Here is a 26,184-nt window from a genome sequence, read left to right as displayed (position 1 = left end):
TATTATTGCCTTTTCTAAGTCTTTCCTTTTTCTTCCTTCGTTTATGCATTCTTTCATTCAGTCACTTTCTTCTTTCACTCACATAATCGTTCATTTATCAATTCACGCATCTTTTCTTTTTTCTCTCTCTCTTGTAAAATAAGAGACGGAGAAGGTTTACTAATATTTGCTTGTATCATTATTATAAGAGATTAAACAACTATAAATGGAGACATTTTATGTGTAAAAGAATCGGTATGAAATTAATTACATTCAACCTGGAGTAGAAATAAGGATTGGTGTAATATACTGCGCCGTCTGCTTCCGTCATGTAAGCCTTTAGACCTTTCTGACACTAACTACACGCTACGATACAATCAGTACAGGATATTCGAGGAAATGATTGCACAGATCTCGTAAATTATAATATCTCTGCTCTGTGCAACGTCACAGCTCACGGTAAAGACGAAGAGAGGTAGCAGAAGGCACGTACTAAGCTTTGAGAAAAAGTATAAACTCTCATGGCGAAGTGCATCAACATCGGTTAAAAACGCAGTATTCATAGATTACGAAACGACGGTTAAACAGTAACCGTGGTTAAAATGTAATTTCTGTGCACCATTCATAATCACCGATTACTTAAACATAGTTAGCTGACACTTCATTTAACCAGAGTAAAGTCTATGATGGTACACTGTTTCTACAAAATGACTAAAGGAAAGCATTCATACCACAGCAAAGATAATAGTCAACATCTAAAAACGACTGCGCTCACTCCGTTCTACATCGAAGTGAACATGTCCTACATTTTCGCGTTGCATTTGTTTGCCTTTGGGCGCTGTTATATTTGCGAGTTGCATTTCTTTGTTTTTCATTGCTGTTAGGTTAAAATCACAGTCTAAGACATACAGTCACGAAACCAACACTTTTTCTGCCAACATTCGCGACACTAGCGCCCAAGCGGCAGGCAAGGCACTGGCCATAGTCTCGTTCAGCCAGCACGTGCTTTAAAGGGATACGAGATGTTATAATAACGTTTTAATCATACATCGGAATAAAGGCAATGTGTGCAATGACGAAAATTGCAGTAACAACAAGTTTAAATCTCCGAATTTGTCGTTCTTCAGATTCCCTAAAGACCATGAGAAACTCATAACTCAGGAATAACCAATAATCCACGTTGTAGGTAGCCTACGTATTGTGTTCTATAAAACATTATTATTACTTATCAGTTACCTATTTTTATGTCAGGAAGGAGAGTTTAAATAAAAACAAAGTAAATACCTGTTACAGTATATTATTTTTTTGTAGAAATTATATGTGTAAATGTGTAACCATTCCGATTTTGGATAATGTATCTACAGTTTTTAATGCAAGTATTCCATACTTTTTGTATTCGTGTTTTTTTTTCTATATATTTTTCAAAAGTTGAACGTTATATTGCATTCAAGTAGGGATCATGGTGTTAATTTTTCAAGAATTCATGGAGTATTGTAATCCTTTTGCAAAATATTCACTTCTTGAATAAATCCAGACTGTGTCGATAGATTTCTGATGTGTTGGTGTAGATTCATGTGGCAGACGTATTAAGTTCTCAAGAGCCTTTTTAAACTTAATATAAAAAGCAATCTTTTCTGTAATAATTTGCATGACTGCTATTGGTGTTGATTTTACATTCCCAGTGATTATTTGAGCTGTTCAGAGCAGAAGTGGTGTAAGTCAAAATTAGGTAATGAGATTTAAAGTAAATATTCTGTAAAATACAGCGCAAAGTAGCAATTAATATATCCTTCGTGCTATTCACTGACTACTAATAGTTTAAATAAATTCAATATTAACTGCTACTTTGCGCTGTATTTTAAAGAATGTTTACTTTAACCCTCATTACCCATTTTGACTTACACCACTTCTGCTCTGAAAATAAAATTAGGCCTACATTTTCTGAGTTAATTGAAGTCACAATTTTTTCAACAAAATTGTGTGTTCATTTATTTGTTTTCACCTACGTCATATTAACAGTAAGGGCATGTAAATTACGTATTATATAGGTAGGATAAGTTAAAATTAGGCATTATGTGTGAAAACTGGAAATGTAATGTAAAATGCGGTAAACTTGCCATAAACATTTAAACCATAATATCAGCACTATTTGTCACTCAAAATAATAAAGGAAATACCGGTTCTTAAGAAATGAAAAATAATAAACTTCATAAATCAATGTCTGTCATATTAAGGTTTAAATCTTCCCCTTTTTTATTTTCAAGTTTACCTCAGCGGCCGAGTTTACCCCAATTTGCGGTATGGAAAATAGTTAATTTCTCAGGAAATAGGGAGAGGCGTTCACCACGCAATGTAACCTACAATTTTGAAGCTACTAATTTTGACTCTTCTCACAGGAAATCTAGAGTTCTAATGATTCATAAATATATTCAGGAATGAATTTAATTAACCATCCACGTACGAACAACTATATTATTTCAAACCATGATACGTGAACAGTTCCATGATTCAGTTGTAAGGAGCAGAAAGAATTACGTTTATTCTCAGCTTCTGAAACTTGTAGATTAACTGCGTGTGAAATTCTTCTAGGATTCTAAATTAAAATTAATAAGAATCATATACACTTACTGTATAGCATAAAAATATAAAACAAATTACGCAAAACCCGTTTTCTGATATGTTATCATATGTCGTGTGCACACTTTTAACTTGCCTGCCGCTAGAGGGCTACTGTCGCGCCAGCTGTCAAATGTTGGCATATTTTATACGTATGAGTTGCGTGACTGTATGTCTTAGACTGTGGTTAAAATCGTACAAAATAGAAAATTGAATGCAAAAATGATTATATCCCAATGTGAGGTTAAGTATCGATAGACTTACTTAATAGATTTAAATATATTATATAATAAAGAAGGAATATACATAAAGGAAAAGGATGCAGAAGATTAGTAGAAATGTTTGTAAGACCCAAGATCCCATTTACACCAGGTTACTGTTCATTATCCTAAGATTCATCCATAACCTCTCTTTGTTCAGCCAGTGACAGAGAAAGAGATATTCAAGTATTCCCTCTTAAAATACAGAAAATAACAGTTACATAGAATCTTAACATAAGGAGCTGATCAACAGAAGAAATATGACTGTTTTTGAGTTATTGCAAGTGAGCCATTTGTAGATTTTGATAAACAAAATCCCTCCTGAAATTTTCTGTCACCTAATTCCTCGTAAAGATTCTCTCTTTCCACTAAAGAAACTTCACACCCACGCTCTATCCAAGTAATTCAAGTACTGTACAATAATAATCGTCTTCGAAGTAAACATCTGTGGCTCTGGCCGCCATTTTGCTTTACTTGCTCTACTAATCACTGGTTATCTCCTTTAACCGCTCGAAAATGGCCGGTTATAGATTACTGTGGTTAACCTCCTATTTAAGTCGTAACCGAGGTCGATCCACTGTAAAAATGCTTAACCAGAGGTTAGATGACAATTTTAACTGGTGGTTACACTAACCGACGTTGATGCACGTGGGCATCAGCTTGCAATCAGAAAAGCAGTAACCAGAGCATTGGAATGAAAGCAACCAGATGTATAGTGAGGGACACGTAAGAACAGATCCTAGGACCTAAACAGTACATATTGCTGTCTTGTCAGTGTTGCCAACTGTTACCAGATGTCACACGATCCTACGTACTGAATGACTTATTTACTTACCGTACTTTACCTTTATGTTGGAAGGTTATTCTAAATAATTCAATAATTTGTAACATATTTTCGTAGGCAAACTATACGAGAAAGGGATCAACATGTTATGTATTTTGTCTGGCAATACGAAATTCGTTGGTTTGACTAAACAGTTGATTCACGAGACCTAACCTAAAAATGCATTTTGTTTGACCACATGAAATTATTAGTACTCGTACTACATAAACTTAGCTGATTATAGTCTTGAATTATAACCACAACGCAACACATAAAATAACTATTATGTATTAATATTAGTACTGATATTAATTAATTATTAGTATGTTCGAATTTCATTAGCTTGCAGTAACGGCTCAGAAATCTAGTACAATTTTAATTTCATGGAACTCCAGTACTGACAACGTTTATCTCGGCTGCCGACATACCAGATAAAAAATCACTACCATTTGTAATATTTGTCAGTATCGAAATTCTAAACGAAGTTGGCGAAAGAAAATTCAACCTTCAAACTAGAAAATCACCACAATCCACTAGCATATGTAGTAATGGGGGAAAAATGGTTAGGTTTCACCCTTAGGGTATGAAGTAAGCTGACCCGGTCTATATTTTGTTTTGCTTTTTTAGGCCCAATTGTATAAATCTCCCTGACTAAAGATCAACTTTGATCGAAGATCGAAAAGTGAACCGAGTTCAGACACTTCTTCTATTGTATAAAACTTTCCTGCGATCAAATTACCTTGGTTCAAATAAAATCTAAGTTCACGTGAAAAGGATTTGGCAACATCGCATAAACAGGTGAAAAACGTGATGCGCGGACAGGTTTGTTCAGTGTTGCCAATCTAGCGACTTCAACTCTTTTTCAACAACAATTTCTTTTAACTTTTATATTGCTTAAATAGGAATTTAGCGACCTTTTTAGCACCCCATACTGACAAAATTTAATCTTTCTTTGTCGATAATGAGAAATCTAGCGACTTTACAACTACTTTTTGACGACTTTCCGTAAACTCTGTTGGAGACACTGGTTTTTTGTGCAATGTAAATAATGGCGGACAATAAGAAGAAGGTTACTGTTCTCCGAGTTGTTATCATGTTATGGTGTTTGATACTGCTAAACATAATAAAGCTTTATAAAACGACAATTTTCGTTTAGTAATACAGTTAATTGAAAATTTATGAATGTACCTATCATATCCGTTAATAATTAATGGTTGTTATAAACATAATATAATTATAGGTTATGTTATTTGATACTGCTGAACACGATAGAGCCTTATAAAATATAAGATTGTTTGTGTATTAAGGCAAGAAATTGAAAGAAATATATATAAATGTACCTACCATATCTATTAATATTAATAATAATGGATATTTTATTTGCACAATCTGTCACTCGTATATTTCAAACAGAAAAGAAATAACTGAACTTGGATCATCTAACTTAATCGGAGAAATTTCTTCAGTCAAAGTTGACTTTAGTTTGAGACAAATTAATCTCAGATTAGACTTTATACAACACAAAATTCCAAGTTCAGCTGAAACAAGGATCAATTTAACCTCTGATCTAACATTAAATGGTTTATACAATCGGGCCTCAGTATCCTGACGCCCATGACCAACGTACGTCACTGGTAAATGGTCAGTCACCGACAAAGATACAATAAACAATTGTGTCCAATTGGTTTAACAATATATAAAGCATATGTACGTCTACAAACATGGGGATGTGTCAGCCCATTGCCTTTAAAATAAAATATGAACTACTGTAAATTAAATCCCTGGCGCGACAGCCCATGAAGGTTCAAACACGAACAGCCGAGTGCTGGCCTCACATCCGCATGTCTCAGCAGAGGTGAACGATCATCCAAACAGAACAGGGGTATCGTATGATTAGTAAGATGAGCCCCTTATCCAGCTTATCAAATTTATCACCGGTCCCATATATTGGCCGAAATTTCATGAAAAAATTCCTTTCTTATTGGGACTCGAATTAGCGCACATCCGTAACGCGAGTCCCAGTCATAATGTCTTAAACCTCAACGCTACGGCGCGAGATTTCAATTCTTTGCTCGGCGCTACTTTTAAGAATATTTAGGTAGATGTACTCAATTGCCTTTAGGAGGAGCTACGTGAGGAACAATCTCTGGGAAATGTATTCGATTATATTATGAGATGCTAATGCGGTTCAAACACGGAGAGATTTAATCGCATTTGTGCGCAAAAGCGGCACATAACACCTATGTACATTTATGAATGTACATTTCGAAAACGATGTATTTCTTAATTGAGTGACTATCAGTATTGTTATCAGAGACCGAAAATTAATAAAATATCAGATCGTCACAAAATCGGACTCTTCCAATGGATACTTCTTTTTGTTAGACATTTCATTTCTACAGATTCACTTCTATAGAAAACTATGAGTGCATAAATCTCTTTTTCCTTGTTCACGGCTCACATGGAAAATAAACATCACTGATTGTGTAGTCTGGAATTAACGTGAAACGTTCATGCTTCAGCATCAAGTGACTAAAAAAATATTAAGAACATTTCAACATCTGACGTCAATTGCTTAGCAAGGCAATGAACGTAACACTATTCTGACGTCACTTGTTTAACAACGAATCATTCATATTATTCATAGTGTTCTCTGCAAGGGCAGGTCTGCCACTGCGAAACTCAGCATTTTCCAATCTTTGCTATTTTCTGCCTTCCTCTTAATCTCCGCATATGATCCACATATCTTAATATCGTCTATCATCTGATATCTTCTTCTGCTCCGAACTTTTTTCCCGTTCATTCATATAAAACACAGTAATTCCACTGTACATACTTGTAAGAATATATGGTATATATTCCATAAAAATTAAGAGTAAATAATCATTAATAACACAACTCAATCTCTGGTTTCTGTATTTGCACACATGGCAGAAATTCCACTAGGTGCAATCAACATAATAAAGGGCGTTCGCCTAAAACATTACAGCAAATCACATTGATAACACCCTAGATCATATATACCCAGATTGCTCGGCGTTATAGGCTTTGACAGTAACAATTTTGTCAGGTTTATTATGCTGCCATCTAGTTGTTACATAAGGAGTCACGTCATAACTCCCATTTGAATTGAGTTAGCGACTGTACTGCCATCTCGTGTTCGTTTATGGCGGACGGGTGGCGATCCTGGCGGTTGTTCTCTTCAAAGTGCAACCGATTTTGTATTGTATTGTATTGTATTTATTAACATTCCATGGTATTCATACATGCTTGCAGCTAGAATATGGAACAAGTCAAAAAACTTAATACTATTATAAAATCTTAATTTATAGTCACAGTCTAGATGAAATATATACAGACGAGATTTACAATATAGTCTACTAGTACAACATATAGTTTTAGTATAAATTTCATGAAGTGTTATTGAGTGTCATGAATTCACCTACAGAATAGAAGGCGTGAGAAATTAGGTACTTCTTTAATTTGGCCCTAAATAATTTTATGTTTTGAGTTTCATTTTTTATATCGATAGGGAGGCTATTAAAAATTTTTACTGCCATATAACGCACTCCTTTTTGATAGGACGATAGACTTGCCGATGGAGTATGAAAGTCATTTTTTGACGTGTATTTATGCTATGAACTGTTGAATTAGTTACAAAGTTTTCACGATTACATACGAGGAAGATTATTAATGAAAAGATATACTGACAAGCCATGGGCATTATTTGTAGCTTTTTTTTTAAATAGTCCTACACGATTCCCTAGATTTGGCACCTACTATTATTCTAATTACTCTTTTTGTAATAGAAATATATTGTTACTATCTGTGGAATTTCCCCAGAATATTATTCCAAAACTCATTACCGAGTGGAAGTATGCAAAGTATATTGTTTTTAAGGTATTGATATTTACTATCTTTTGCATAGATCTAAAAGCAAAACAAGCTGAATTTAGTTTGGGGGTAATTTCTTTAATATGATTTTTCCAATTTAACACATTATCGATTTTTAAGCCAACATAGGAATGAACAATCTATATGTGATCTGGGATAACGCTCAAGCATCTATGTACTAAATGAATTAAATAAAAATTCTGCTCTAACTATATTTCTTTTACGCGTATCTCTCTCCCTTATCTGTTAAGGAACTCTTGAACTCAGACCGCTACATAGCAGCCCATTTCCTCACATCAATTGCAAGTGACATGATCATGTTTGTGTGCATTGTATTAGCACATTAAGATAACTGCCTTCGGACCACTTACAATGGTAATGCATTTAAACCTAGGCAATAAATGTCCTTCGATTAAGATATCTGTGGTCTTTCATCTCACATAAGACGACTAATCTTAAAATGCTTTACAGTCTTTCAAGTTTCAAGGACTTTCTGTGTGACACAGTAAGCAGCAGAACGAAATGTATTGCCAAACAATCAGCTTTTTCAAAAGTAGTGACATGACTAACTGTAGTAACTTTCGAGGAATATCACTTTTGTTGACGTCGTACAAAATTTTGTCCAATATCCTTCTGAGAAGATTAACTCCATATGTAGATGATATTATTGGGGATCATCAGTGTGGTTTTAGGCGTAATAGATCGACCATTGATCAGATTTTTTTGTATTCGACAGATATTGGTGAAAAAATGGGAGTATAAGGGTACAGTACATCAGTTATTCATAGATTTCAAAAAGGCGTTTGACTCGGTTAAGAGAGAAGTTTTATATAATATTCTTATTGAATTTGGTATTCCCAAGAAACTAGTTCGATTAATTAAAATGTGTCTTAGTGAAACTTACAGCAGACTTCGTATTGGCCAGTTTCAATCTGATGCTTTTCCAATTCACTGCGGGCTAAAGCAGGGAGATGCACTAGAGATGCACTATCACCTGACGGGTTTGGAATTGAACGCTTCTTGTCTATGCGGATGACGTGAATATTTTAGGAGAAAATCCACAAACGATTAGGGAAAACGCGGAAATTCTAGTTGAAGCAAGTAAAGCTATAGGGTTGCAAGTAAATCCCGAAAAGAGTAAGTATATGATTATGTCTCGTGACCAGAATATTGTACGAAATGGAAATATAAAAATTGGAGATTTATCCTTTGAAGAGATAGAAAAATTCAAATATCTTGGAGCAACAGTAACAAATATAAATAACATTCGGGAGGAAATTAAACGCAGAATAAGTATGGGAAATGCGTGTTATTATTCGGTTGAGAAGCTTTTGTCATCTAGTCTTCTGTCAAAAAATCTGAAAGTTAGAATTTATAAAACAGTTATATTACCGGTTGTTCTGTATGGTTATGAAACTTGGACTCCCACTTTGAGAGAGGAACAGAGATTAAGGGTGTTTGAGAATAAGGTTCTTAGGAAAATATTTGGGGCTAAGCGGGATGAAGTTACAGGAGAATGGAGAAAACGCAACGCAGAGCTGCACGCATTGTATACTTCACCTGACATAATTAGGAACATAAAATCCAGACGTTTGAGATGGGCAGGACATGTAGCACGTATGGGCGAATCCAGAAATGCGTATAGAGTGTTAGTCGGGAGGCCGGCGGGAAAAAGACCTTTGGGGAGGCCGAGACGTAGGTGGGAAGATAATATTAAAATGGATTTGAGGGAGGTGGGATATGATGGTAGAGACTGGATTAATCTTACTCAGGATAGGGACGAATGGCGGGCGGCAATGAACCTCCGGGTTCCTTAAAAGCTAGTAAGTGACTTATAAACAGTGCAACTACTTGCCGAAATGTATGAAAGTTTAGCGTAATTATCAACGCCATCATCACTGTCGTTATTTGTCACCACTACCACTACAACACATTCATCATCATCATCATCATCATCATCATCATCACCGCCACATCTTGTTTTGCAAATAAAAACATTACATACAAATAGAGGAGTGATATTTTGGTGAAATGAAACTCCTGTTTGTTTTTCGATGGCTAATTCGTGAAATGAATAGCCATTTTAACGCATATTTCTCATTATCAAAATGTATTTATGATGCCTATTTGCATTGTTACAATAAACAGAATACAACGTTCTCAGCATTGTGTTCCCAAACACTCACCTATCATAGTTGCAACATTACCCGCATGAAGAATTGTACGGCAGTCGGTATTTTGGTGTATGCATGTTGTAAAATGTAATGATAATGTCAAACACAGAGAAAGCCCAGAGATATGAACGCTAATAAGAGGCAGACAAATTAACTACGCGTATCATAGCAACACACAACATATTTGTAAGTATTTCAGAACGGAAATATTGTACAAAACACCTAAAAAGGGGAGCAAAAAAGAGAAAGAAACTGAATCACGTTTTTCTGTATACATTTCTTACTTTTCTTAATAAAGTGGTCTTATTTCATAGTAACCGACATATTTCGCTCAAACAAACTAATTTTGCGATATGTTGCGGCTTTATTTCGCCTAATTATGATATATATGCATATATATATATATATATATATATATATATATATATATATATATATATATATATATAAATGCCTGAAAGGAAAAAACTACTAGAATTTTTCCACTTTTATAATTGTTATCAAGAAAATCAGGCCCTTACATGTAAGGCAAATAATTAAAACTAGAGACCGTATCCCACTAAAATTATCGATAAAATCCGTATTTATCCGGTATTTTCGAATACCGCAAAACAAAAGTCAACAGACACACTGTTGGGATTTTGGGGTCAGAAAATTAAGACGTTGGCAAAAACATGGCATGAAATCGGGTTTCGATCTGATGTTCTCCGGAAAACAAACGGAGCACATGTTGAGGTATGTCCATGAAAACTCTGACGGTTCAGGTATCTTTTGCTGAAAACCAAGTCCCTATATCTGGCGTAGTTTTTCAGTATGTTTATAATCGGGGAAACACTTCATGTTCATCATGTATCATGTGCGAAACCTAATTTTTACTCTACCGTTCTGTATCATTTTGTAAGCTGATTGATTAAAGATTATTACCACGTGTATATCACGCACGTGTCACATATTATCTTTATTTATGTAATAATCTGACAATCGAAGCTTCCAGAAAAAAAAAAAGAAATAAGACGAGATAACAGACGGACGACTGTCACTGAGTGTGGTTGTCGCAGTAATATCTTATATGTTGGTTCAAGTCGTGTTGCAGGTCTTCAGTGATCACATCTTCATATTTTGTCAAATCCACAAATGTAATTCACACCTCTGCGCTGGTTCAGAATACAGCGAGAATCTATTACGACTATATCACATCGTATTCTAGGAGCACAACAACATCGCATTTTTTTTTTTTTATAAAATTAATCGAATAAGGCAGGTAACTGACGAAAGACTTGAATTGCCGCCAATCCATTCAAATAGGATGATCGCGGACCTTTGAAATGTATCTCCTCTCCTTTCCCTTCCCCCTCACTAATTAACTTATTCATTCACGCAGTGAGACTGACACCACGACTTACGGTAGAAATCCTATCAGGAATAATGAAGTCCTCTCCGGAAAAAAAGGATGTAGTATCAAATTCTTGAAATATGTGATGTAGGTGTATAACGTAATTTTAAGGGGGATGTACACCATTGGCCTGCAAAAATTAGTTAAATTTATTTTTTTATATCTCAGCTACTATAAAAGCCAAATGAACAAAACTTTTCATGCTTAATATACATACATTACACTTCATAAAACACTATTCAGAATATTAAAATAGCGAATAATTGCCTGTAAAAATAATATCAAATTTGCATATTTTAACAGCCGTAAAGTATTTACATAATAAAATATACAATTAATTATCTTCACGATTCTTTTACTGAAATATTTTAAAGACGTATATCAATAACATAGTCAAGAAATATTTTTTTAATCGTTACCTTCAATATTAAATTTTCTAACAAATTTTATTAAGAAAAATATATTTCCTGAAGGAATGTGTAATAGATCCTAGACTAAGTTGTTGATGTTGGTCTTTAAAACATTCCAGTAAAATAATCATAATAGTACATTATGCAACGAGCCTATAATGATAGTAATTAAGACGCAAGTATGTTTGTTTATGAAACGAGCGCAAGCGAGTTTCATAATTTTCATACGAGCGTCTTAATTACCATTATAGGCAAGTTTCATACGACTTTTTATGCTCGACCATATTTCTAACTTGAAATTATTCAGAAGTATTCATTTTATTTGTATCTGACTCAAGATGGGAAGTGACCTTGTGCATAGCTCGTGTGAGATGTGCGCAGACGCGAAAGTATTGATTTTTTTCCGAGGAACAATAATGTCATTGACCTTGATGTAGAGAATAACATGAACTAATTTTGGTATAACCTGGAAATTGATTTAGAATTGAAAAACGAGATGACAAATTGAATTTATTTGAATATTATTTACAATTAACGCTAATTATTATAGTAACAGAACATAACCTTCTGCGACAGTATTGGATTTCCAGCCTCCGTGACGTTTCCCTCGTTATCTTTCGATTGCATATCCGAGAATAATCGAAAACCTGAACTTTAATGAATAGGTGTACTTTAATGACATGCATTAAAGGACTGCTACCAGGTGTATAATTACTACATTTCGGCATGGTCGAGCATAAAGATATTTAAATAATTACATATTTTATTAAGTAAATGCTTTACGGCTGTAAAAAAATTAATGAAAATTTGACATTATTTTTACAGGTAATTATTAGCTATTTTAATACTCTGAATAGTGTTTTATAAAAGTAATGTATATATATTGAGCATGAAAAGTTTTGTTCATTTAGCTTTTATAGTCGCTGAGATATAAAAAAAATAATTTCACTAATTTTTTGCAGGTCAATGGTGTACCTCCCTCCTTAAAGAATTTATTTATAACACTAAATTATTACCTTCATTATTACCCTTAAAACTAAAGAAAAAGGTATTTTACTAACAACTTCGAATTAATATAACTTTGAAAATATTGAGATCAGGATACATGTTTATATGACATTTTTTGTTCAGAATGTCTTCGAAAATAAACTCCGTAAATGACGGTAAATCCTCATTAATCAGCCTGTATATGGCAGAATAGAATTTAAAGGATGAACACAATTTATGGGAATTTATATGATCGTGATTTCTCATGACAACTACAATATACTGCACGGATAGCTAGAGAATTTCACAACCTTTCTACTCTATAGAATAACCGAATGTTATATTGGACAACTACAATACTTTCATATCCGAATGTAGGAATCACCTGTAAGAATTTTTCTTAGGGAATTAATCGATCGGACGTTATGAAGCTATTTTATATTCCTCTGCTTTCCTTCCTTCTCAAAGAAGCCGTACGTTATGTGTGACCTCTTGGTAGGATTTAATTTAAGATATCTGTCTTTTAGCAAGCGCAGTAATATTTACAACGCAGCAAATTCTTCATACATCGCAATTAGAACATTTCAGAGCTTCAATTTTATAGACCTTTCGTTTTGTATTATTTAAGGATCCTGCGTCGCAGACAGTGAATCTATTCGCTTCTCACCTCTTTTGCTACAAGGGATCCTTGTCCCCTCTGACCGAATCTTTCAACATCTCGCCTCACAACAGCGCATTTTCATTTCATTTTGTAGAAGTCGTATTTCACCTAAAAGTGTTTATCTTCTTAAGAAGGTTAATTACACGTTCTCTGAAGTGCATTTCAGTTCTTCTGTGCTCTTGTTTCATTAAGTTTTATGTCTCACTTCTTGCTTTGAAGATCTTTCAATTTTGTTAAACAAATGGAACTAGGTTGATTCTTAATTCTATTCTTGGGGACTTTATGATCAAAAGTGATAAGTGACGTGAAAGTTTTGAAATAAGCACTTACAAACCCAGATTATATAAAATTTAATTTTATGTTTCTCTTCCACCATTCGAAGTAATAATTTATTCGCTTGGACTCAAATCTGAACACTGAAATTAAGGCATGGTTATAATTTGAGTTCCAGATGTAAATCTGAATCACAGAAAAATAATATACTTGTCCATACTAAAATTAATTTTAATACGATTGCAACGGGATTGATAATTCACTATCTTAGCTCCACTTAGTGAAAAGAGAAGGAAAATATTTTCTTCCATTTTTTCGGAAATTTTTCCCTCCTGACCAAATTGTTGATCTCTTCGCTCCCTTGCTTGCAACCTCAAGAGCTGCAATGTATTTCAGCATATTGGCCACTAGCTTATGAAATGTAAATAGTAAGTCATCTAACCTTTGATGCCTGTGTCAATACAGACTGCAAAACAAGCCCATTGTCACGTTTGCTTTACCAAACATTCATACTAGTTAAGAAACATGACTAATATTTACTCCACATGAGACTAATGTATGTCTAGTTCAGGCCTGCATAACTCGCAAAGTAGGGGAACTATGACGTCAGCCTGACTCCACTTCTATTGGGGATGATCGACTTCCGCCCCGACAATGAATGTTGATGCAGCCGAGAGTAACTAGAACGCCGTGACCGCACGGGTAGAAAAGGTGGGTGGGGTGAAAGAGGGGAGGAAAGCAGTCGCTCTCAAGAGCTACAGTTCTGCAGGCCTGGTCTAGTTCATAATTTTGATAGTGGCTTTCATAATTTTAAAACAAACAATTACAATTTAAGAAAGAATTTTAGAGACACTTTAATAGAAATATGGAGGCATATTTTCCAAATGCACCAAAATAACATATTTCTATTACAGAGAAAAGTTTCCTAATAGCCTAAAGAATGTGTGTACCAAATACCATAAATGTAGCATTCATAGTTTCGAAGATATATAATATTTATAGTACAATAAACAATTAAAGTTACGGAAAATTGCAATTAAATTTTAGTGTAATTTAAAAACTTTTTGTCCCAGATCTTTAGAAAGGTCATAAATGCACATAAAAGTTTATGTAATATATTTTTCTCACATCAAAGTGTATTTTGAAGCAATTTTTCTTTTTTAAATCCACCATATTAAAGCCATTCTCTGTACATAAAGTAAATAAAAGTTTCTCAATAAGAAGACAATTTTCAGAAAAATGTATTGTATATTATAGAGAGGGTTCCAAATGTGTAGTCAATTTATGTAGCTACAGGAATCACATATGGAAGTAACTTTCACTGTCTATGAATAACTTTCTGAAATCGTTACCGTTGAAACTATTCCTCAGATTTTTTTTTTGTAGAAGTACGTAGGCCTATTTGAGTTTCAATTTGACAACTGCACTTTTCAGATATTACAAAAACTTGCTAGATCGGCACAGTATATCTGATAAGAATATAAAAATCGTAACATTTTGTTAAGGAAAATAAAGTGTGAGTACAAAACAAAAACCTCCCCGGCGGGGAATCGAACCCCGATCTCCCGCGTGACAGGCGGGGATACTGACCACTATACTACCGAGGATGCGGCAAGGAATGTTCTCAACTAGGTGGTATAAAAATATAGACCTAATAGTTTTAATGTCATAGCTCCCCTATGAACCTTTTTACACATCATCATAATCATCATCATCATCATCATCATGAACCGTTTTAAGTTCAGTTGAGTCCTTTTCCTACATATATCTTAACGCATCGGACTCAAGACATACATCGCCTTCACAGTAGGCTGACCAGACGTCCCCGATTTCCGGGGACAGTTCCTGGTTTTGAGTTGCTGTCCCCGGGTAGCAAATGTCCCTGTTTTTGTCCGCGGAAATTAATTTTGTGCCCAGAAGCTTTGATTTTGTTTCAATAACATTTTACTGGAACTGCTGCAATTCTTGCACATTTCAGACAGAAGAACCGGCGAGCACAGTATGAGATATTCTGCACTCTTTGAGAAGAACATAGCATCTTTGTCTGTTTTTCAACATTTCAAAAAAAAAAAAATTCAATTCATTTTCAAATCTTCTCAAAATACCGTCATTAATCATGTGTCTTCCAGTCAGTAATTCATCATTCGAAAGACTTTTTTTTTTCTACACAATGAACTGAATCTGAACTGATGAAAAGTAAAGAATAAAAATTTGAAACAGTTAAAGCTTTCTTAAAAGTGAAAACAAACTTTCGTTTCTCATGTGAAGAACTTAGTGTGAAGCTGTATGGGAATGAACAGATCCTTAAAAATTTATATTCTTCAAACAAGTACTCGTAAAATGTGTTAGTATTCAGAGTGTACAATATTATGTGAAAGACTTTCATGCATGCGTCAGTACTGAAATTGAATTCTTAGTGACTATGATTATGTATGTAGGCCTATAGAAGTTACGTCTGTTTATGCATTAACTAAGAAAATTAAGATATTCTACAAATTTAGTGTGCAAAGTTCTATCATTGTATTTACTGTTTACATGTATTTCCTATAACATTTTAACAGAGAGTGATTAGGTAAGCGCTTGTGGTTTTTCTTGAAATTGCCGATGTCCCCTGCTGGACCAAAAAAATCTGGTCAGTGTACTAGACAAAATTTTGCTTCAAATATCGCTCTTTTATGGGCAGAATCTTAACTCAATTGCAAATTTGCAATATTTACAGTAGGCCTATATGTTATTATACTTTTATGATCTCTTATAAGAATCTATAGAAGCATTAGAAATTCCGTTTCGATAAGGGAAATGTCACAGTGATTCAAATAATATTATGTACTGCAAACGTTCCTTTCTCTGAAGGTACATCACAAGACATTTTATAAATCTAATGACACCACGAACACTTCATGCTACAGCTATCGAGTTTACTAATTACACTACAGAAACCTGCTGAAACATGTTATATACAATTCCATACCTTTGATAGTTCCGTTCTAACTCGGTATTATGTAACGCTAAAGTTTATGCAAAGAAAATGGACTGCTAGTATTTGTCTTTTTTTTCGAATAAGGAAGTAGCCTACTGCTAATGTATTTTTTTTTTAGAAATGGCGGCACTTAATAACCTGAAATAGAAAGTATTTTTAGCACCGAGATAGACAATAGAATGTAATTTCTTTAGGATGGTAATAAGATAACGTTTTATCTTAATTCCATTTGTCCCTACTTGTTTGAACAAAGAGAATCTGGTGTAATAATGCTGTATAATTTCCTGTATACAAATATTATCGAAACACGTGCGTGAAATACCATATCGCGCCGAATAACAAGTATTGATACAAAACATCAGGTCTCCGTGGGGCCCGTTAGCTCAGTTGGTTAGAGCGTCGTGCTAATAACGCGAAGGTCGTGGGTTCGATCCCCCCACGGGCCAAACTTTTCTGCACCTAAATTTCAGATCTTTTGTTAAACAATTTCTAGTACAAAATAATGAAAACTTTATTAGCTTTCATTACTTTATTAATTTTGTACTTTTTTGTTATGTTTAGATTTCAGATATTTGTGCAAACACAGTTAAATATGCATATTCAAATACATTGCATCATTAATCAGCTGTCGAAAAATAACACTTCTAAGGCCCGATTGTATAAACCATTTAATCTTAGATCAGAGGTTAAATTGATCCTTGTTTCAGCTGAACTTGGAATTTTGTGTTGTATAAAGTCTAATCTGAGATTAATTTGTCTCAAACTAAAGTCAACTTTGACTGAAGAAATTTCTCCGATTAAGTTAGATGATCCAAGTTCAGTTATATTCTTTTCTGTTTGAAATATACGAGTGACAGTGATTATTATTAATATTAATAGATATGTTAGGTACATTTATATATATTTCCTTCAATTTCTTGCCTTAATACACAAACATTGTTATATTTTATAAGGCTCTATCGTGTTCAGCAGTATCAAATAACATAACCTATAATTATATTATGTTTATAACAACCATTAATGATTAATGGATATGATAGGTACATTCATAAATATTCAATTAACTGTATTACTAAACGAAAATTGTCGTTTTATAAAGCGTTATTATGTTTAGCAGTATCAAACACCATAACATGATAACAACTTGGAGAACATTCAACCTTCTTCTTATTGTCCGCCATTATTTACATTGTACAAAAAAAAAAAAACAGTGTCTCCAACAGTGTGTACGGAAAGTCGCCAAACAGTAGTCGTAAAGTCGCTAGATTTCTCATTATCAACAAAGAAAGATTAAATTTTGTCACTATGGGGTGCTAAAAAGGTCACTAAAGCCCTATTTAAGCAATATAAAAGTTAAAAGAAATTGTTGCTGAAAAAGAGTTAAAGTCGCTAGATTGGCAACACTGAACAAACCTGTATAACATGGTCCGCGCATCACGTATTTCACCTGTTTATTCGATGTTGCCAAATCCTTTTCACGTGAACTTAGATTGCATTTGAACCAAGGTAATTTGATCGCAGAAAAGTTTTATACAATAGAAGAAGTGTCTGAACTCGGTCCACTTTTCGATCTTCGATCAAAGTTGATCTTTAGTCAGGGAGTTTTATACAATTGGGCCTAATAGATGTACGCCTGGAAACAGGTTTCTCTTAAAGCTGCGTCATTCGTAAAGTGACATGAACAAGTAACAGATCACTTAGCTCTGATTCAGCGCGTCAGCTTTCGTTGATATACACTTACATAAAGTACGCTTACATTATTTTGAGTGTCGTATTTTACGGGAAGGAAGTGAGTGCGTGCAATGATGAAAGAACTTGGAGTTCTTGTGAGACCTTCAATTTTTCGTTACAAAGTCTGCAGTGTCACGTACGGTTCTTCTGTGGGTTTTCTCGTTTTTCCAAGTCAGACATCAGCATAATTCCGCCTGACCTTCCGTGAAACTAGCGCACAAGAAGTTCTGGTGATTTCGGAAGTGAAAATCGTTGAATTTATAAGGGATTTTTTGTGTTTTTGTGGTGATGGAGTTGAAAACTTACGGATTTTAAAGAGATATTTTGAAGAAAGGAAAATTGTTCTAGAATGTAGTAAATTACTTTTGAAATGAGTGGTGCGTCGTAATGGAGGTGAAATCTTGTGGTTTGTAGTGAAATAAGGAAACGTGTGGATGTAAAACACACGATGCGATGTAATGTAAAGAACACATCATTTGTATTAGTGGAATAAGCACTCAAAAATAGTGAAACAGAACAAATAATAATGAAAAAGCACACAGTTTTCGTAATATAACTTTCATTGTACATGCGACATTCAGGGCTGGGCAAAATATTGGCATTCAAGTATTTCAAATACAAATATAAAATACTTCAAAGAATAGTATTTGAAATACAGATACAAAATACTTTTAAAAAATTAGCCAAAATACATTGTATTTCAAATACTCAAAATATATTTGTATTTCAAATACCCGATGCAATATACTACTAGGTTCAAAAAGTTCCCGGAATTTTACTACCATTTTTCGTATTGATATATAACAAGGGATATTATACATTTGCTTTGTTGGTAACATTCATGATGTCATTTCCTTAAAGTTTGCTGATAATGGCAATTATTGGTTTTGAGTTGTAGGCAATTGTTTATCATAGTGTTTTGTTTGTTCGTCGCATTTTGTAATTATGTCCACAGAGCAAAGTACAAACATCAAGTTCTGTGTTTTGCTGGGGACATGATCAGTATGGCTGATGAAGATGGTGATTTCTTAAACAAAATGAAACTGGTGCTACTTGTACGACCCAGTCCCTAAACGACAGTCATCTGAGTGGAAATCGAAAACATCTCCTCGGAAGCAAAAATTTCCTAGGGACACTTCCAAAGGCAAAGTTATTTTAAATGTTATGTTTTATTTAACGACGCTCGCAACTGCAGAGGTTATATCAGCATCGCCGGATGTGCCGGAATTTTGTCCCGCAGGAGTTCTTTCACATGCCAGTAAATCTACTGACATGAGCCTGTCGCATTTAAGCACACTTAAAGCAAAGTTATGTTGGAAGTTTTCTTCGACTCTCAGGGTCTCATGCACCATGAGTTCATTCCAGAAGGTCGTACTGTAACGAAATAATTGTACGTAGAAACCCTCCGTCGCCTCTGGGACGCAGTGAGAAGGAAACGTCCAGAAAAGTGGGTAGAAAACAACTGGTTCCTTATGCATGACAATGCACCTGCTCATCGCGCAATTATTGTAAAGAATTTTCTTGCCAGGCACAACATAACTGCTTTGGATCACCCACCATACTCTCCTGATCTCTCACCACCTGATTACTTTCTGTTTCCCCGTCTGAAAAGTCATCTGAAAGGACGGAAATTCAATGCTGAAGAGGTTATCGCAAACGCGACGAGAGCACTAAGACGGGTTTCACAAAATGGCTTCCAGGCCTGCTTCCAGGAACTCTACACGCGTTGGCAAAAGTGTGTTGTTGCGGAAGGCAACTATTTTGAAGGGAATGCTGTAGAATAGTGTTTAAGGTACGTTGTTTCTATGATGCTAGCAAATTCCGGGAACTTTTTGAACCTAGTATGTATAAAGAAATAAGAATATTACCGAAAATCTGAAATATTATATTAACATTAAAATTATTTTTATCTCGAAGTTTTATATAAACACTGTAACTGAACATTCTTCCTTTTCCCAGTCAACAATGAAATTGTGCTACATATGAATAATTACTGCTCCCTTTCAAAAAAACCAGTTTCTCAAGAAGTTCATCAGGTAAGGATCCCATTGCTGGTGAATAAATAAATCCTGCAAAACAAAACAGTCTTTCTACAGGCGCAGAGGAACACAAACTTGTATTATACTTTATAAAAACTTGTTTTACTGTTGGGTAATTCTCTCGAGAGCACAGGGTTGTCCCTTTGCCATTGAAGAATTGTATGAGCTCATACTCCGCAGTAGACAAGTTCTTTTCTTTTTGATTTTCAAAGTCTGTTGTACTTGAGTTGAAAACATAAAAATTGTTTTCATCGTCTCGACCAAAGGTGTAGCAGAGAACTGTTCAGCTGATTTCACACAAATATTCTGTATCCTCTTCTTATCATTTGGTGAGGCAGTGTCAGGTAGCCATCTCATCTTAAATGGGTGGAAACAAGCTACAAAAATAACTCAATTTGCTTCTACGGTCAGATCAAACATCGCTTTAAATCTTGATGAAAGCGAACTCATTAGGATTGGCGTTATTTCAAATAGATGGCGTAGATTACTAGATAACATAATATGTAATCTGTTTTTGAGGGAAATTAATGTGAATAGAAGTTGGCCGTAATAGCACGTCTTCTCATTTTGCATTAAATCAAGGGCTATGGCAGTGGGTTTGAGAACTACACAGTATCCTTCAAGGTACTAAAACTCAACATCTTTGAAGGTTGACAACCCCAGTTTTTCACATATACTGTTTATATCATGTTTGAATTTCAATATTTGAGAGATTGAGCTATAAAGAGAAGTCCATTGAGTTCAGCAAGGAAGCTTTAATGAATATTTCAAGACATCTGATATAATTTCTGAGGATTTGGGTCTCCTAGACGCATTCCATAATGCTGAACATTGAGCAAGTGTTGGGTGATGGATCCTTGATGCTGTTGGAGGTTTCTTTATGGCATTATGGAAATCAGTTGTGACAAGAAAACTAAGTGTATGACTAGCACATCTGAAATGGGTAGCCAAATAAGACAGAAGTTCATTCTTCAAATACAAATCCAAAACTTGAAGGACAAGAAGAAGAAGAAGAAGAAGAAGAAGAAAGTATTTTGGATATTTGAAATACAAAACAGGCCTACATCAATTTTATGTATTTAAATACAAAATACAAAATACTTTCTAAAATCCTTGCAAATTACAAAATACAAATGTATTTCAAATACTACCCAGCCCTGGCGACATTACACTAGCGTATTACCCAGACCAGTACTGACAACATCAGTAAACAAAAAATCACCCGTCTTTGCCCAGCGTTTGAAAATCCTGCACTTATTTGCTGTTTCATCTTCATATTCACGTAGATCACCGGGATAGAGGACCTTGACGTCATCTAAGCTAAGCTAACCTAAATAATAATAATAATAATAATAATAATAATAATAATAATAATAATAATAATAATAACGATAGTCTTACCTTGAAGACTTCGATCATATAGCCTACTCACATTTTTGGTAAATCTTTACAATAGCATTACCAAGGAAGTCGGACAGCAAAAAAGAGCACATTCTTAGACAATTTTGTGTATATGCAAGACATGCCAAAAGCCTAAACTAACCTAACCTAACCTGTCACTAATTCGTATACATAATGTAACTGCCAAACTTAGGCTATATGGACAGTACAAATTGGTCCACTGAACAAAATATCAAGTGAAATTCATTATTTCTTGTAATTTCAGTTTAAATTTGTAAAATATCATGTTTTTAAGATTGATAGTAGTTTAATTATTTATTCGTTTACATTTCGACTGAACGTAAATATTATTACCAATTGAAAAATTATAAATTTAAATTGCGTAGTAGACATAAGACAAATTGTATTACATACTTCTTAATTTCAATTCAGGAATCCGCCCCTGAGCACGAGTCCTACTCTTTCAGGGGCGAGTTAAAGTTTTTCTGTTTATATTATATTTTATATAACAATAATTATTAGCAAAGTAAATCAATAAATTACCTTGCATCCAACACCCAACACAAGCCAATATACAACAGAGAAACAAACGACTGCTTAAGCGTACATACCGGCAAAGTAACTTAAATAATGACTGTCTCTTCTCTTTTCCAAAAACGTTAGACTCAAAACATTTTTTTTTCTGGGAAAACCATGACAGTTACAGGAAAACCGACTTCTTTCTTTAATTATTTATACACTACCACCAGTATTTTTTTGGAAGTTGGCAGAATTTTTTATGGTTTACTCTGTATAAAAGGCATACCAAAAGCCTTAAATAACCTAATCTAACCTGTCACGGATTCGTATATAAACTTTTTTTATCTTGGGGATTTAATTGAAGTGAATTTTTATGGCAGACAGAGTAACTATCTCATGCCCCCATGTTTTAAATTGCTACCACTGCACTTCATTAGAACCAGGTACCCAGCTTCGAAGCCGTTAGCCCTGTGAACTTACAGTATATTTATTTCCCTTGTTATCATAATACAGGGTTGTTATCTAAGAAATTAGCAAGTTCTTTGTGATAGTAGAAGAGAAAGAGTGGGGGAAGGTAAGTGGTCCGTGGCCCATTTCTTTTAGGGCTCATCCGGACATTTGTCTTATTACTCAAGGAAAATCACGGGAAAACCTTGAGCAGGATGAGGTGTCGTGCTGACGACAAGCCAATTGACTATAGTGGGGTCTGAATATGTCGTATATAAACGTCATACCAAAAGCCTTAAGTAACCTAACCTAACATGTAGCACATTTGTATATGCAAGGCATGCGAAAGGCAGCTAGTTTAGCCAGGATCTCTCTGATGGACCTAGCAGTTACGAGTAGTCTTCCCTTCAGGATAATACGAGAATGAAACGTTGTAGCGGCGCCAGACTACAGGATACAGAAAACTTACTTACTTACTTACAAATGGCTTTTAAGGAACCCGAAGGTTCATTGCCGCCCTCACATAAGCCCGCCAGCGGTCCCTATCCTGTGCAAGATTAATCCAGTCTCTATCATCATACCCCACCTCCCTCAAATCCATTTTAATATTATCCTCCCATCTACGTCTCGGCCTCCCTAAAGGTCTTTTTCCCTCCGGTCTCCCAACTAACACTCTATATGCATTTCTGGATTCGCCCATACGTGCTACATGCCCTGCCCATCTCAAACGTCTCGATTTTATGTTCCTAATTATGTCAGGTGAAGAATACAATGCGTGCAGTTCTGTGTTGTGTAACTTTCTCCATTCTCCTGTAACTTCATCCCGCTTAGCCCCAAATATTTTCCTTAGCACCTTATTCTCAAACACCCTGAACCTATGTTCCTCTCTCAGAGTGAGAGTCCAAGTTTCACAACCATACAGAAGAACCGGTAATATAACTGTTTTATAAATTCTAACTTTCAGATTTTTGGACAGCAGACTGGATGATAAGAGCTTCTCAACCGAATAATAACACGCATTTCCCATATTTATTCTGCGTTTAATTTCCTCCCGAGTGTCATTTATATTTGTTACTGTTGCTCCAAGATATTTGAATTTTTCCACCTCTTCGAAGGATAAATCTCCAATTTTTATATTTCCATTTCGTACAATATTCTGGTCACGAGACATAATCATATACTTTGTCTTTTCGGGATTTACTTCCAAACCGATCGCTCTACTTCCTTCAAGTAAAATTTCCGTGTTTTCCCTAATCGTTTGTGTATTTTCTCCTAACATATTCACGTCATCCGCATAGACAAGAAGCTGATGTAACCCGTTCAATTCCAAACCCTGCCTGTTATCCTGAACTTTCCTAATGGCATATTCTAGAGCGAAGTTAAAAAGTACTAAAAGCAAAATTTCTCGTCAGGCCTGTTAGCTCAGTTGGTTAGAGCGTCGTGCTAATAACGCGAAGGTCGTGGGTTCGATCCCCCCACGGGCCAAATTTTGCTACATTTTAATTCCTTTTTTATGCAAGAAAAGTAAAATATTCTAACTAGTTTGACGTAGATTTAAGTTCATGTAGGTAAAGGTTCTGGGTTCTTATACGGATCGATAATCATACGTTGTTGCATTTGCAACAAAATGAAATGGTACACAATATCTTGCATTTCAAGAACAGAAGAATTTACTGCAACAAAATAAAGGACGAGAGAGTAGAATTTATATACAACATACCGTCGGTAGTAAAGTAAGAGATAAATGATACGACTGACATTCAATTTTTTCACCCCAACTCGCTTTAAACCCACGATCCGCTACTGTGTGACATTGGACAGGAAATGAATTGATTGATAGTGATAGTAATATGTCAATGAATCGCGAATCTGCCACAAATTTGATAAAGGAAGTAAAATACGATTAAGTGAACAAGAAAGAAGGTGTATTACTTGTAGCCATGGCAAACTGTAGGAGAAGGATAATAAGGGGACCTGTTAACATGTTTAATTTCGTAGCCGAAGCGGAAGTCCTTCAACCAGTAGCGGCTGGTGGTCAAAATAATGAGTGTGCTACAATCTCTATATCTGCCTACTATATACACTTTTATGTATTAATTTTATCTTAATTTGAGACTCGCCTAGTGACGAAATATAAAGTCCATACGACGTTCCTTCCTGCTGCAAAACTTGTCAATTACCTTGGTGTTAAACCCCTCCATCTTGGACATCATACTCTTTTCTATTGACAGTACTGCAAGAGCAGTGAGGCGATCCTGGGACATAGTGTTCCTTAAAAATCGTTTTTATGGGTTTCAAGCAAGAAAAACATCTTTCTGGCTCAGCAGTGGCCATTGGTGTTGTAACCAAAATATTTAACAATTTCGTTACTTCACGGAATGGATCCTGTAAATTGTTGGAGACTATGTATTGTAACAATTGAACAGACATCTATATTATTTGGAAGTCGGGTTTTCCGTATAGAACTCCAAGTTGTGTCTTTAACACTCTTTTGGCCAGTATAGTATAGCTGTTGACAGCAACTTCAAGTTCGCGTTCACGAAAATTATACGAAAAATTCTAAAAAATTTTGCTGTTTAACAATTTTGTTGCGTCTAGGTAGCTTAAAAATTGGAAACGGTAAGTAGTTTCCTGAATTATACAGTCACATACTTCCTTGGCTTCAATTTTCTGAGATTCCATTTTCCGTCGCTTGCTAGCTGATTCAGGAGGAACCTCATAGGCCTACAGGTAGATGGCAGCAGCAGTCTGATATTTGAATTACCAAATACATTGTAAATAGTTCCGAGTTCTTCTACAAACAAGCATTCTTTCGTTACGCTTTACTTTTGCAATCTCCAAGCTGTGTTGTGCTGAAGCTGACTACAGCACTTTCCCGCGTAAAAATAGCCAATTAGAGCAGTGATGTCAGCTTCGCACATGCGCATAACTGTCTGCAATTTCATATGAAGTTCAGAGTATCACAACGAACCCCCTGAGGCACCAAAGAGCGAAGAGCGAAGACTAAACACTCGATAATGCGTCATGAATATAACCACGGGAAATTGTTATATGACAGATCAGATACTATGGTATTACAAGTACATTATTTGAGCAAAAATTATCACTGTGCTGTAGCACTGTAGCACATAGGGACGGGCCGCCCCTGCCTTCAGCTAGTATAAGGTAAAATATTAAGGGTGCTATTCATAGACATTTCGCTAGCCCGTGCTACGAGCGTGCTAAACTAGCCCCGGCTATCGACTGGTTACTTCTACAGGATTCATATCACATCATATCGCTAACACTGGTTTATGAATACGAAAAACGTTAGTTCGCTGATCATCCACAGGAAGTCCGCGCTAAGAATGTCTATGAATATGGCCCTAAGTGTTACCAATCTGATGATGGAGTGAATCAAAGAAGAAAAGAAATTCATCGAAGAACTGCAGGAGATAACTCACGAAGTGGAAAGACCCAGGAGAACTTTGTGAACCATAGGATGCATATTAGCTTTGCTAAGAACGTAGCAATTTGAGATCTTTCACGACTTTGGAGATATGGAGTAGAAGTTCGCTAGATCGATAACACTATCTATGTAAGAACAAGTCACAATGT

General features: G+C 35.0%; 3 non-coding genes across 3 annotated transcripts; 2 read left to right on the top strand and 1 right to left on the bottom strand.

The window, feature by feature from the left end:
* Positions 1-15,005: 15,005 nt before the first annotated feature.
* Positions 15,006-15,077, bottom strand: TRNAD-GUC (transfer RNA aspartic acid (anticodon GUC)). The gene has a single exon. It is a non-coding gene; the product is annotated as a tRNA-Asp (tRNA).
* A 1,745-nt stretch (positions 15,078-16,822) lies between these two features.
* Positions 16,823-16,896, top strand: TRNAI-AAU (transfer RNA isoleucine (anticodon AAU)). The gene has a single exon. It is a non-coding gene; the product is annotated as a tRNA-Ile (tRNA).
* A 7,102-nt stretch (positions 16,897-23,998) lies between these two features.
* On the top strand, positions 23,999-24,072 carry TRNAI-AAU (transfer RNA isoleucine (anticodon AAU)). Its single transcript has one exon. It is a non-coding gene; the product is annotated as a tRNA-Ile (tRNA).
* Positions 24,073-26,184: the final 2,112 nt, after the last annotated feature.

This window comes from Periplaneta americana, chromosome 14 (genome assembly GCF_040183065.1).
Source record: "Periplaneta americana isolate PAMFEO1 chromosome 14, P.americana_PAMFEO1_priV1, whole genome shotgun sequence".
NCBI classification, from domain to species: domain Eukaryota; kingdom Metazoa; phylum Arthropoda; class Insecta; order Blattodea; family Blattidae; genus Periplaneta; species Periplaneta americana.
Note: the sequence above shows the minus strand (reverse complement) of the source record. Positions and strands in the feature narration are given on the sequence as shown.